Source organism: Desmodus rotundus, chromosome 2 (genome assembly GCF_022682495.2).
Source record: "Desmodus rotundus isolate HL8 chromosome 2, HLdesRot8A.1, whole genome shotgun sequence".
In the NCBI taxonomy this organism is placed as follows: Eukaryota; Metazoa; Chordata; class Mammalia; order Chiroptera; family Phyllostomidae; genus Desmodus; species Desmodus rotundus.
In genome coordinates, this window is record NC_071388.1 from 139,341,828 (window position 1) to 139,356,255 (window position 14,428).

The 14,428-nt window shown below is 40.3% G+C and overlaps 1 protein-coding gene across 3 annotated transcripts in view; it reads left to right on the plus strand.

The window, feature by feature from the left end:
- Nucleotides 1-14,428, plus strand: part of LYPD6B (LY6/PLAUR domain containing 6B) — a 164,058-nt gene that overhangs the window by 656 nt on the left and 148,974 nt on the right. The window lies entirely within an intron of this gene.

Here is a 14,428-nt window from a genome sequence, read left to right on the forward strand (position 1 = left end):
TTGTGAGGCTGCAGGTCTCTGTGCCCTGGGGCGTTGTGAGAGGTGGAGGTGGCGGGGAGCTCTCCCTCCCCCGGGGCCTGCGGGTCAGGGTGATCAAGCGGAAGAAGTCTAGAATGGCGTTGAGTTTCTAGCTGTGTTGCTTTGAGCACGTTACTTCACTTTGCTGATCCTCAGTTTCCTCAAAGGTAAAGTGGGTATTACAATCATTAGAACAGCCTTCAGCCACATGCTGTTCAGGAAGTACGTAGCACAGTGCTTGGTAAAAAGTTCTCCCTATTTTGTTTAGGTGTTCATGTAACACTCTGTGCCTCCCAGAACCCGCCCCCCCCGCCACATTTCTAAACAGAAAGGAGGTCCAGGAGGCTCTTTTAGGAGGGAGCCTGGTGGTTGTGTGTTTTTGGCGGGGGGGGGGGGGGCTCTTTAATGTTTTCTGTATTTTATTTTTATTTTTAATTTAAATTGAATTACTTAATAATAATTATTTTTTAAAACCACTCCGACTTGTTCATAGGTAGGCCACCCCTGGGCTACTTTACTTTCTGACCCAGTTTAGAGGCTAAGAATGAGGAGCCGGTGCACAGACCCTGCAGGTGGAAGGGGTGTTTTCAGCCTGCTCTCATTATTACAGTTGGCCGAATTCTTTTCTTTGGGTTGGATTTTCTTCACATGGAAATCGCCTTATGCAGTAGGAATGGACTGGGTCACATAAAGGAAAAGGCTGAGGGTTTAGCTTCAGGCGTAGTTAGATCCAGGAGCTCCTGTTGGGTTGCAGGGCTCCTTTCTCGCATACCTGTATTTTGCTGTGTATAATGTGCACCATGTTTGTGCGCATTGTCCATGGGATTATAATTCCCATTATTATACCCATGGTGTGGAATCATTATATCCATGTATGATGTGCATCCTTATTTTTCCCTCAAAAATTTGGGCAAAAAAAGTGCGCATTACACACAGCCAAATACAGTGTATCCCCGCTCTTCCCTCTGTGTTGACTGGTTCTTACTATGGAGTGATAAATGTCACTGCGCCTCCAGGCCTATCTGCTCCTTCACAGAGAGGGTGTGATGGGGTGGTGGGGAGGGGAGGGGAGAGTGTCTTCTACCTTCTCTATCATTATAGCGAATCTTACTGATATATTAGACCCAAGCAGGGCCAAGCCATCTTGGTGGATAGGGAGTGGGCTTCCACCGTAGAAGTGGGTACTTTGCCCAGGTGCCAGCAGTGCTGGGGAGATCCGTTTAGCTACTGTGATGGTGCCACCCCAGCTGCTAGGGGTTGGGGAGGGGCAGTTCCCAAGGAGAAGGCTGCATTCTGGGCAGATAAAAATAAGACATGCCCATTGCACTGTCTCTGCCTTTCTTTCCTCATCTAGAACTGTCCGTAGCAGAGTTTACACAGCCTGGATGTCATAGTCCATCTGTGAGTCATGAAATCTGTATCCAAGGCGTGAAGGCATCTTGCATATTCATCCTTTCATTCATTGTTTGTTGTTCATTTAGTCATTCAACATTTAATTAATGCCCAGCATGGGCTAAGGCCTCTGCCAAGGGTGAAAATGCTTGCTTTTGAGCTCACAGTCCTGCTGGAAAGGCAGTGTCTGGGGCCGTTTCACTGGGGGCATAGTGAAGACTTCCCAAGGAGACTGTAGTTGACCTTTATATTGGAGATGGGTAGGGCTGCGGTAGGAGTTGGACGGACTTCCCAGGCTGTGGGGTAGTGTATCACGTAGGGCACTTTCTGTTGTAAATAACATTGTTTAGATTACTACTTTGTGTGAGAAGGCCGGAGGGAGGCAGTTCAAAGCAGTCACAGCTCTAGGTTGTCTCCTCAAAGATTCCTCTGGTTTTCTCTGCCGTGTAACAGGGTGACCGGAGCTTCCTTATGCCTTCATCTGATAACTGCCAAAGCAGAAAGGAAGAGACAGGGTTTGCTACTCGGTGTTTCTCTCATTGGCAAAGGACAAAATTTCCCAGAAGTTCCGTGTGCCATGGCCAAGTGCCATTGGCCAGAATAATCACATGCCCACCCTAAACCAGTCACTGGCAAAGGAGACGAGGGTGGCTCTGAATGTTTTGGCCAAGCAGCCTTCTGGAGCTGGGGGAGGGGCTCACTTTCCCTGAGCACATCGATGCTCCCTATCTGAGCAAAATCGAAATTCTCTGAGCAAGGAAGAAAGCGAGACTGCCTCTCGGGCTGTTAGGTAGGCAGTCACCCGTGTCTCCCACAGGTGGTGACAGATGATGAAAGGCACGGCCCATGTGGGCAGTCAGAAGTTCAGCACAAAGAAGTATAGGTGTGGCACAAATGACGCCCCCTTTTTTATTACAAAATCTTTTATTAAATCATAAGCATGTAATTCTGTAACATTACAATAAGACATTTTTGGTGAAATGTTCAAATTAAAACTATAAATGATTCCACCCTGCCAACCACACTCAGGCAGGCGTTACTTCTGCCGGACCCAGTACACAGTGTGGCTGATGGGAAGGAAGGAGCTGAGACTGGAGACCCAGGTAGAGACAGGAGTACTCTACATGAGATGCCACTCTGGATATCACTAAGAAGCATAAATCTTGGTTCCACTCCTCGAAGAACTTACATTCAAAACCCAGAAAAGTTTCTCTGAGTTTTTCATACTCCCATGAGTAACAGCAGTGGAGACTCAGTCTGTGGAGGCAGTGAATTCTCAAGGGGTGGGTTAGGGTGGAGGACTTTAGGGATGGGCCATGTGTAGTTTGACAAGGTTTCTCAGATGGTTCTGCTGTGCCTCCCACTCCCCAGCCTTCCCCAGGACCTCTGCCTCACCTTCCCCCTGCCGGCTGGTGTCATGTCTTCAATTTAGTGTTGTTACCTGGCTTTAAAGTAACGGCTGGGGACTTGGTGTTTTGAAGATGCAGTTAGTGGTAGATCCTGAACTAGAAAACAGTTCTGTGAACTGTAAGTCCAGTGGGTGAATACGAGATAGTTGTGTCTAGTAGGAAGCCAGCCTGTCTATTGCTCTGATAGCGCTGAGCCTATTTTCATTTCAAGTATAAAGTGAGAGCCGCTTTTTGTTTTCGTTTGATATGGGGACTGGTGGACATTTGCAGGTAGATTGGATAACCACGGCCGCTACTTCTCACGATCCTCCGTCTCAGTAGCCAGTGAGCAAAGAAATTGACAAAAAGACCTGCTCACTAATCCTGGCAGGAAGGAGGGAGTGGAAGGCAGCATGTTTTGTCGTTTCCGTCAGCAGAACTGCCATGGGTTAGCCAGGGTCTCTGGAAGAAGAATGAGGGAATGAGGTAGAGACATATGTTGGCTAACCATTCATTCCATAAATATTTATTGAGCATCTACTGTGTACCAGACACTGTTCTGGGTGCTGGTGATAAAAAACACACACAAGAAAGATGAAGTCTCTGTTCTCATGCAGCTTACAGTTTACTGAAAGGATACATTTATTAATGCTTTGTTTCTTATGTCGGGTGATGAGAAGTACTATAATAGGGGGAAAAAGGTTAAGAAAAGAAACATGCAGGGTATAGAAAATCTTCAAGATTTGTTATCTCTCTGGTTGCCAGCAGAGAAATATAGTATGAACAAGTATGGTATTGAGCAAAAACCAAACAAATAAACAAAACAAAACAAAACAAAACACCATGTTCACTTGGAAGAAGAGAGTTACATATTTCCATATTGAATAACTTAATCTTAAAGGATTTCTTTCATGCTGAATCTGTTTGTTATACTTCACATTGTTCCCAAACATGATTTACAATGACTTACAAAGAGTGGGACCAGGTGATGAGATGTAAGTGAAGAAATATGAGCAAAGGGAAAATAAGGGTCACTTCTTTCATCGCTGTGTTCCGGAATTGTTTAGTTTGGGTAGCAGGGGAAGGAGGAAGTGTGGTGGTGGTTAGAAATGTGATTCATGCTCAGTGTTCATTATGTAAAAGGTGAGAAAATCGGTTTGGTGAATCAGAAAGTTACAACTTTTGTTGTTGTTGTTTAAAGAGCCCATTTCATGTGATAGAAAAGCAGTCTGTTTATTAAGGACTTATATGAAATTTTATTCCTGAGTTCAAAGAAAACTAATTGTTTTTTTAAAAGATCAATATAAAGTACATCAAAGGTTAACAGAGATCAAACACCTAATTTTGGTGACAGACAATATGGTATGAATGAAAATTGGTGAGTAGTTTGGATCCATACCTGGCTAGAAAAAGATACATATTCAAATACAAATTTACAGCACGGAAGTGTTATGCAGAGGTAATTTTGATGACCTGTTTTTATTGGCTTGCTTGTTTTCTTACTATCAAGTTTTGAGAGTTCTTTATTAATCTGGATATATATTCTTTGTCAGAAATGTGATTAACAAACAATTTCTCCTGGTCTGTGTCTTATCTTTTTATTCCTGTAACAGTATCTTTCTCAGGGAAGAACTTTTAAAACTTTGATAAACCAATTTATCAATATATATTTTTAAAGATTTTATTTATTTTTAGAGAGCGGGTAGAGGAGGGAGAAAGGGAAGGAGAGAAACATCAATGTGTGGTTGCCTCTCATGTGCTCCTTGCTGGGGACTAGCCCACAACCCAGGCATGTGCCCTGCCTGAGAATTGAACCAGTGACCCTTTGGTTTGCAGGCCAGCACTCAATCCACTGAGCCACACCAGCCGGCGCAATTTATCAACATTTTCATGGAGCAGACTTCTGTTGTTTTAGCTAAGAATTCTTGGCCTAACTAAAAGTCTTGAAAATTTTCTATGTTTTTGTCTAGAAGTTTCATAGTTTTATGTGTTATACTTAAGTCTATGGCCAATTTCGGGCTAATTTTTATATAAGGAGTAAGGTTTCAGTCAGGGAAATTTTTTTGGCATATGGAAGTCCAATTGTTCCAGCACCATTTGTTTAAAAGACTCTCCCTATGTGAATTGTCTGGGCACTTTTGTTGACAGTCAGTTGGCCATGTATGTGTTTATTTCTGGACTCTCAACTCTGTTCCATTGATCTACACGCCTGCTTGTGCCAACACTACACTGTCTTGATTACTGTGACTTTATAATAAGTTTTGAAAGTTAGAGTGTAAGTCCTCCACTTTATTCTTTCTCAGAATTGTTGTGGCTCTTCTAGTTCCTCTGCCTTGTTATATAAACTGTAGAAGCAGCTTGTCAATACACATAAAAATTCCCGCTGGGACTTTTAGAGGGATTGTATTGAGTTTATAAATTCATTTAGGAAAAATAGACATCTAATATTGGGTATTTGCATTCATGAACATGATATAATGTCTCCATTTATTTCAGTTTTTTTTATTATTCTTCTGTCAGTATAGTAGCTTTTAGGATACAGGTTTTAAGTATTATATTTATACTTAAATATTTCATTTTTGAGAGATTGCCATGGTTCCTAGCATGTATAGATATATAATTGACTTTTGTATATTGATATTGTATTCTGGTACCTTGATAAAGTCACTTATTTGTTCTAGAAGGCTTATTTGTAGATTTTTGGGGATTTTCTACATAGACATTGATGTCATCTGTGAATAAAGACAATTGTATTTCTTCCTTTCCAATCTGGATTCCTTTTCTTATTTCTCTTGTCTTACTGCACTAAGGTTTCCAGCACAATGTTGAATAGGAGTGGTGAGAGAGAATCTCTTGCCTTGTTTTTTATCATGGGGGGAACAATCTTTCACTATTATGATGATGGCTGAGGTTTTTTGTAGATGCCATTGGATTCCTAGTTTACTGAGGTTTTATTATGAATGGATTTTGAATTTTGTTGAGTGTTTTTTCTCCATCTCCTGACAGGATCATGCAATTTTTCTTTATATTTAATATGGTGAGTTACACTGATTGATTTTCAAATGTTGAACCAGCCTTGTATTCCTGGGATAAACTCCACTTGGTTGTGATGTGTTTTTGGAAGAAAATATAGATTTGGTATTTTTTCTTTTTTCAGTGTTTGGTAGAATTAATTAATGAAACCATTTGGGCCTAGAGTTTTCTTTGATGGAAGATTTTTAACTACATATTTCATTTGTTTAATAGATGCAGCTTTTTTGCAATTCAGGTTACCTGGTTTTTTTTTTCTTGATATATTTTGGTGGTTTATATCTTTCAAGGAATTGATTTACTTAAGTTGTCAAATTTATGGATATAGGGTTATTTGTGGTAGTGTTCTATTATCCTTTTAATGACTGTGGAGTCTATAGTGATGTTCCCCATTCATTCCTGATATTGATAAATTGTATCTTCAGTCTTTTTTTACTCAGTATGTCTGGAATTTTATCAATTTTATTGATTTTTTCAAAGATCCAGATTTTGGTTTTATTGTCTTTTATTTTTCTGTTTTTAACTTAATTGATTTTTGTTCTTTATTATTTTTTCCCCTCTTTTTGCTTTGGGTTTAATTTACTCTTCAGTTTTCTTAAAGAGTAAGCTTATGTTACTAATCTGAGATTTTTCTTGTTTTAATATAAGCATTTAATGCTATAAATTTCCCTTTAACCACTGCTTTAGCTGTGTTTCACAATTTTGATATGTATATTTTCATTTTCATTTAGAATTAAAACAGGTAGACATTTTCATTGAGACTTCCTCTTGTCCCATGTGTCCTTTAAAAATAATGTCATTTAATTTTTACATATTTGGGAATTTCCCAGAAGTCTTTCTCTAACTGATTTCTAGTTTAATTCTATTATTATCTCATAATATAATTTGCCTACTTTCTGTTCTTTAAAATTTGTTCACATTTGTTTTATGGCCCAGAACATAGTCTGTCTTGGTAAAAGTTCTGAAAAGAATGTGTATTCTGCTGTTGTTTGTCCAATGTGTATTCTGCTAGAATGTTCCAGAGATAGCAGGCCAAGTTGCTTGATAGAATTGTTCAGATCTTCTGTGTTCATAATTATTTTCTGCCTACTTGTTTTATCAATGGCAGAGAGGAATGCTAGAGTCTCCAGCTAAGATTATAGATTTCTTCTGTTTATCACTTTAGTTTTATCACTTTTTGCTTCACGTATTTTAAGCATCTGTTCTTAAGTGCACATATATTTAGGGCTGTTACGTCTTAAGAAAGGGAGAGTTGATCCTGTTCGTATTGTATAATATCCTCTTTCTCCCTGTTAACATTCCTCATTCTGGAGTCTACTTCGAGTGTTAATAGTATAGGTACTCCAAGTTTCTTTCGGTTAGTGTTTGCATCCTATACCTTTATCTGTTCTTTTTCTTTTAACAAATCTATGTCTGTACTTTTAAGGTGGGTTTCTTGTAGACCTGATATAGTTGGGTCGTATAATCTTAACCCATCTGACAATATCTGTTTCTAAGCAGTGTGTTGGTCATTCACACTTACTATGATATTGGTGTGGTTTAGTTAAAATCTACCATTTTGCCATGCTGTCTTCTGTTTGCTCCGTCCGTTCTTTTGTTCTTGGGTTTGTTTTTTTTTGGTCCTATTTATTGAACATTTTTATGATTCCCTTTTATCTTCTCTGTGGACTTCTTATTTATGCTTCTTTAACATTTGTAGTGACATATAGACATATATGCACGCACCAGAGTTTATTTTCAAATAAATGACTGTTTCATGTGTAGTGCAAAGGGCTTTCAGCAGTATGTTCTCAATTCTTCTTTTACATCCCTTGTGCTGTTGTTCCCATTTTTGTTTTACATAGTGGTAAACAAAGCCTGCTCCTATTTTTGCTTTAGACCAGGAGTTAGCAAAATCTTTCTGTAAAGGGCCGGAAAGTAAATAGCTTAGGCTTCGAGCAACATATGGTCTCGGTTGTACATTTTTGTTTTTAAAAACGTTTTTAAAACATAAAACCATTCTTACCTCATAGACCATACTGAAGCAGACATTGGGCTGGATTTGGCTTGAAGGCCATAATTTGTTGATTCTTGCTTTAAACAGTCAGCTATCTTTTATGGCAATTAAAAATAAAAAAGGTTTTTTCTGTTTGATTCTCATTTTTCCATTTCCAGCACTACATGTCTTTGTGTATATCCAAGTTTATGGCTGGCAGTATATTTTGCTTGAATGACTTCATTCGGCATTTCTTATAGTGTAGATCTCCTGGCCGTGAATTCTCTCAGTGTCTGTTATCTATGACGGTTCTTATTTCTCCTTCTTTTTCTGGAAGATATTTTCACTGGATATAGAAATCTAGGCTGGCAGTCTTATTCCTTTAGCACTTTAAAGATGTTGTTTCATTGTCTTCTTATTTGCCTGCCTTCTGTAATTCTTATCTTTGTTCCTTTTTTAGAATGTTTCATTTTTCTCTCACTGCTTTCAATATTTTCTTTTTCTCTTTGGTTTTCAACTGTCTGAATATGACATGCCTGTGTGCGCACATATGCACACACGCACGCTTGGTACTTGACCTGCTTGGTATTCCTGAGCTTGGATCTGTGGTTTGGTACCTGTCATTAATTTTGGAAAATTCTCAGCAGTTATTTCTTCTGTCCCACTCTCTTGTATCCTGCAGTTTTGATTACACCTAGGTTAGAATTTTCGGTATTATTCCACAGCTCCTGGACACATTTTAAATTTGTTTGTTCTGTTTCATCCTTTTTTTCCTTCTTGTTTTGCTTTGGGTAATTTGTACTGACCTGTTTGCAAGGTCACTGATTCTTTCCTTGGCTGTGTCAAGTCTATTGAGGAGTATCTGTTGAAAGCATTCTTAATTTCTATTACTGTGTTTAGCCTTTCAAACATTTTCATTTTATTCTTATAGTTTTTATTTCTCTGTTAAAATTATACTTTTAATCTTTTATGTTGTTCACCTTCTCTTTTAGGGTCTTTTACAATTATGTATGCTTATTTTGATTTTTGTGTCTGATAGCTTCCGCATCTGAGTTATATCTGAGTCTGGTTCTGCTAATTGCTGTTTTTTGGCAGCGTAGCTTTTTCTTGATTTTTTTGGTATGTCCTATAATGTTATGTTGAGAATTGAACATTTTGTGTAGAACTTTAGAGACTGAGATAAATAGTTTTAATACCTGGAAATGGGTAAGCCTTTCTGTTTTTATTAGGCCTTTAGTGGGGGGGTTGGTCAGTCCAGGTAGGAGCTGAACCGGATTTGAAGTGTGCTGTTGCTGTGGTCACTCTCAGTGCACCACGGACGTCAAACTCCGCTGGAGTACACTGTCTAGGGTCCAGAGCTGGGGCTGGTTTGCTGAGTGGCTTTTCTCAGTGTCTGGTTCACTGTCAGCCTTAGGTCTTCCTTTTACACGGTGCCTGTCTTCATGCTCTTTCAGCTCTTCCAGAAGCAGTCCATTATTATTTGTTCCTTGATACTCGTTAGCCAGTGTCCAGGGGCATTTGCCTCGGGTAAACAAGTGCTTCTGTCTTGTCTCTTCCCGCAGGTGACTGGTTCTCTTAGATTCTGGCCTAGCTTGCTCCTCTGTGATCTCAGCTGTCTAATGAATCTAGAAAGTTATGAACTTGCAGTTTACCTGGCTGTTTATTTCTGATGCTTTTCAGCCCTGAGCAGAACTCGAAAGACTAGATTTGATATTCTGTAGATCTTTCTTTTTACGATCTTCTTGTAAAATCCTGGTGCTGTTTTCTTTCCCTGTGTGCTTTGTACAATTTTATTTATACGTCTTATATGTATAAACCAGTGGTTCTCAACTCTTACGTAGGGAACATTAAGCAGAATAAAAATGTTGGGCTCCAGTTTCACTTGATATACATTGGGACCCGGGATGGGCATCTTTTAAAAGCTCCCCCGGTGACCCAGATGCACGTCTAGGTTGAGAACCTCTGGTCTAAGGATCACTTACACCTTTTCCTTTCGCGGGGTGCTATTCCAACGTAAACGACCAGGCAAAATCTCAGGCTGTGTGTACTCAGCCACGTGCCTGTGGAATGGTGTCCCTCCTCGTTGTGCTTTCAGTGGTGGTTCATTACCTGTGATTGATGGATAGTCTTGTAGAATGGGGAGGAAACTTAGAGTTCTTCTCATTTAACTTTCTGTGACATCCATGAATGCCGTCCCTGAAAAACTATGGCTTTGGCACTAGTTGCAGTCTTTCAGGTGCTGGAAACTCTATAGTCATTCAAAATAACACACCCCAGTGTGAGATTTACTTGTTAGAGGTGTTTTTCTTCTCCGGAATTGAAATGACCCCTTCTATAACCTCCCAAGTAATTTGTCTAATTTACAACTGTGCAGACTGCTTCGAAAGAAGTCCATTGGCGCGACCCAGTGCACATGTGTGTGCATGCATGTGCGAACATGCACAGTCATACCCGTAACAAACGTTTTATGAAACAGCACTGATTGTAAGTCTTGTACTTCTGTGTTGCTTTCACTACTCACAATGGGTTGTTCCTTGCAGTATGAAAAGTGCTCCTCCAGCCCATATTCCACAAGAAACGGTTTCAGGCAGCTCCTCTGGTGCCTCAGAGCTGTCTTGTGCCTGCTGTCGTGTGGGCTCCTTCCGCGGTGCCCCCTTCCTCCCCACTCCGCCAGTGCCCTGCACTAGAGGAACGTCCATGCCCTGCATACGGATGGCCTCGTCCAGGGCCCAGGGCTGTGCGAGCAGGCGGGGCCATTCAGAGTAGGAGAAGGAAGCGTTCCTGGTCTGTCTTTAGACACCATTTCTAGTCTCTGGCCCAGATTCAGTGGGAGGTAACTTGGAACCACCTCTTGAGGAACAATTGTTGATGGCTGTTTGGGGTAATTTTTATGTGTCTCACTTTTTTTACATTAATAACATATTATCCTAATCAGCTACATATGTGTCTTTATTTTCCAAGAGACTGTGAACTCCTTAGGTGGCAAGAAGAATATTTCATTCTTTTTTCTCAAAGGGACTAGAACAAAAAATTAATTTGTTGAGTGAATCTTAGAAAATGGTATTCCCAGTCAAGAAACATCGGCTTTTTAGCACCATTGCTTTGCTAGCAATTGTGCTACCAGCCTTATCTATAACTTACCAACACAAGAGCTTGAGAGCCCTGCGTCAACTTTGGGCAGGGGACACACAGGGTAATCTACATGTCCTTGTCACCGTAGTGCCCATGCACGAGACCCTGAGGCAGGCTCCATGTGAGACACCCAGTATTTCACAACCTACGGCCTGTTTGTGCTGATGTGATGTGCAAGATGAATGTCAGTGAGCTGTGCAGTGGGCACGTGTTCTCGGAGGTCACAGATGAAAGAAAGGGCACACGGGTGGTCAGGAACGATTTGATTTTGACTCGGAAGGTTAGCATTAGACATGCAGTAGGAGGTATTTGCAGGTGGGGAAGGTTTGGAAGGAGAAGAAAGCTGTTCTAGTAGTCTCCGAAATTCTATGAAATTCCAAGTTCTGCTATCTCTAGGAGTGACTTGGAGCCTAGGTTCTGAGAGAAAATGCAGGTCAGATACAGAGGGAAGTCTAGTTTAAACTGCTTCTGTGGCAGGACAGATACCCGCAGAGGGTAGCAGGCTCACCTGCCCTCGCCCACACAGCTGCGCCATCAGCGTCTCCGACTCTGACAGATGGGGTTCCAGTGCTGTTCTGGAAGCTCCTTCCTGTCATAGTGAGTTTCCACTTGCCGGGACCATTTCATGGCTGGTAGCTCTGGCTCAGCCTCTTTGTGATTTCCATCAAATTTTAGAGCAACTGTTCATAGCTGTTGACCTGATTTTTCTCCTTTCTGTTCTCAGAGGGCTCCTGATCAGATGGATTATTAAGAAACGTACATTATTAAGAAACATGGTACACTTCATCTGTGAAATAATCTTCTGAGTGTTCTTGTTCATGGTGAGCCGGCGACACCATCAAATTATTGCATAAAAGAATCATTGGCGTCTTCTTGAAAACATCTCATTTATTTTGGGATGATTTTGGTAGAAAATAGGGGTGAAAGTGCTTTATGAAAAAATTAGGCACCCTGTGTGTGTTCTCTGTCCATTAGCAAGGTGTGAGGACCAGAGTTCTCAAGCAGCTGCAAGAGTTGGGACGAAGACGAGGGTGGAGCCGCACTGCAGGGTGGGTTTAGTGTCACTGAGAAACGCGCATCACACTTTTCCCTTAGAATCTGGTGCCAGGGTGGCCGTGGATCTCCCAGGAGACCTATGTAATTATTTGTATTTCTCTTCGTGCCCTGGCAGCCAGGAAGCCCAGAGCAAAATATAAAAATACTCATCTGAAGTGTAATTTTATTTCAAGTTCTAAGTACAAAGATTTCCTGTCTTAAGTCATATGATTTCATCTTTTAAAAACAGATGAAATTTTTGTTTTTTCTAATTACCACAGTGATACATTTTCATTATAGCACATGTGGAAAATAACAGATTATATTTCCCCAATCAGATATTCTCCCATTTCAGAGATAGTCACTGTTTACATCTTAATTACTCTCATTTCTTCTAAGCATAGATATGTGTGAGTATACATGTACATACTTTACAAATGTGAAATGATACTTTTTCGCACTGTATCAAAACTCTTTAAAATTTAATCTTTACAAACATTTTCTATGTCATTAAATATTCCCGCACAACATTATCTTTTATGGCTGGTATACTATTTCACCACGAGGTTATATCTTGTCCTCTTAGCTTGAATTCAGGCTTTTTGTGATCATCAACAACCCTGTCGTATATATGCTTATAGCTAAATCTCTGAAGCACATCCAAGATTATTTCCCTGGAATAGACTTTCTAGAAGTGACACAGTTGAGTAAAGGGCTATAACATCTTTAAGGCTCCAGATACGTATTTCCATGTTGTCCACCTGAAAGCATGAACTTATCTACTTTATCACCTAGAGCTTGAGAGTGCTTCTTCCCCAAGCTTCCTGCAGTCCCAGGATTATTATTATTTTTTTAAATCTATATTAGGAGACAAGACTTCTGGCTGTGGCCAAGTGAGGAGGTTGCAAATCCTCTTCTCAGAAAGCAACTATAAATCTGGACAAAATGAACAGAAACAGTCATTTTATCACTCTGGTAATCCATCAGAGGCACACAACAAACTGAGAAGCATTATTCTTGAACAATTGCTGCACATTGTGTAAGAACAGTGGGAGTTTGTGGGTGCGCCTTCCCCTCACCACCCCAGCTCAGTGGGTGCAGAGGTGGGGTCTCAGCGAGGGAGGCTCTCAGCAGCAGCCCCCTGGCTGCCGAGATCAAAGGATTCACTCCATTCACAGTGGTGGGGGATGCCTGCGCCCAGGGAGGGTTTTCCTAGACCCTCCTCCCCCGTCTCAGTTTACTTTGCATTTCTAACAGAAATAAAAATATTTTTTTTAAATAAACATTTATATTTATTATAGAAAAAGGGGAAATAAGCATAAATGCAGAGAAGAAAATCAAAAGCACCTATAAGCCCACTTGCTGGGTATTCTTCTGTATCAGCTCATTTCAGTAGAACTTTCTGCGGCGACGGAAATGTTCTGTGCAGTTCACTACGGGGGCCGCAGTCCTCCTGTGTTTGTTGAGCATTTGAAATGTGGCTAGTGTAACTGAGGAACTGCATCTGATTTTTATTAACTCTCCTTAATTTAAATATAAGTATACACACGTGGCTAGTGGCTATGGATTAGACAGCCTAGTTCTGCTATTTCTATAATATGGCGGCATGCATATATACACAGTTAAAAAACCAAACATATGGTCACAGCCCGTATTGTACTTTATTTCCTTTTTTTCTGGTTAACAATACATCATAAACATAATTTTAACAGCTGATGAAGCATTTTCCATGGAATGAAATTACGGAAATTCCATGGAAATTATGTACCATAATTTACAAAATCTCTGTTGTGCCTTCAGGCTATTTTCTATATTTTGATATTATAAACAACACTGCAGATAATCTTTATGACTAAAGTGGTAACATCATTATTTACAGAGGATAAATTTGATACCCATTTCCAAACCGCTTTTCCAAAAAGTTCTACCAGTGAGCATTCCACCGGCAGTAGATGAAGGTATCTCACCATTGTCTTGTTATTTTAAGATTGAGACAAATACACATGCCACAACAATTACTCTCTTAACGTTTGTAACTCGGTGGGTTTTAGTATGTTCAGAGTTGAGCAGCCATTGTCACTACCTAATTCCAGAATGTTTCCATGACTCCACAAAGAGATTTCCTACTAATTAGCCATCCCTTCCCATCCCCTCCTTCTCTCTGCCCCTGGCAACCACGAATCTACTTTTTAATCTCTACGGATTTGCCTATTCTGGACATTTCATGTAAATGGAATTATTCCACATGCAGCCTTGCACATCTAGCTTCTTTCACTTTGCACAGTATCTTCAAAATTTAAGATTCAGAGTGGTTTCCAGGTGTAGCATAAACCAGCACTTCATTCCTTTTTATGGCTGAAAAGTATTCTACTGTATCAGTGTACCGTATCCTGTCCATCCATTCATTCATCTTGATGGAGACTTGGGTCATTTTCATCTCCTGGCTATGACGAATAGT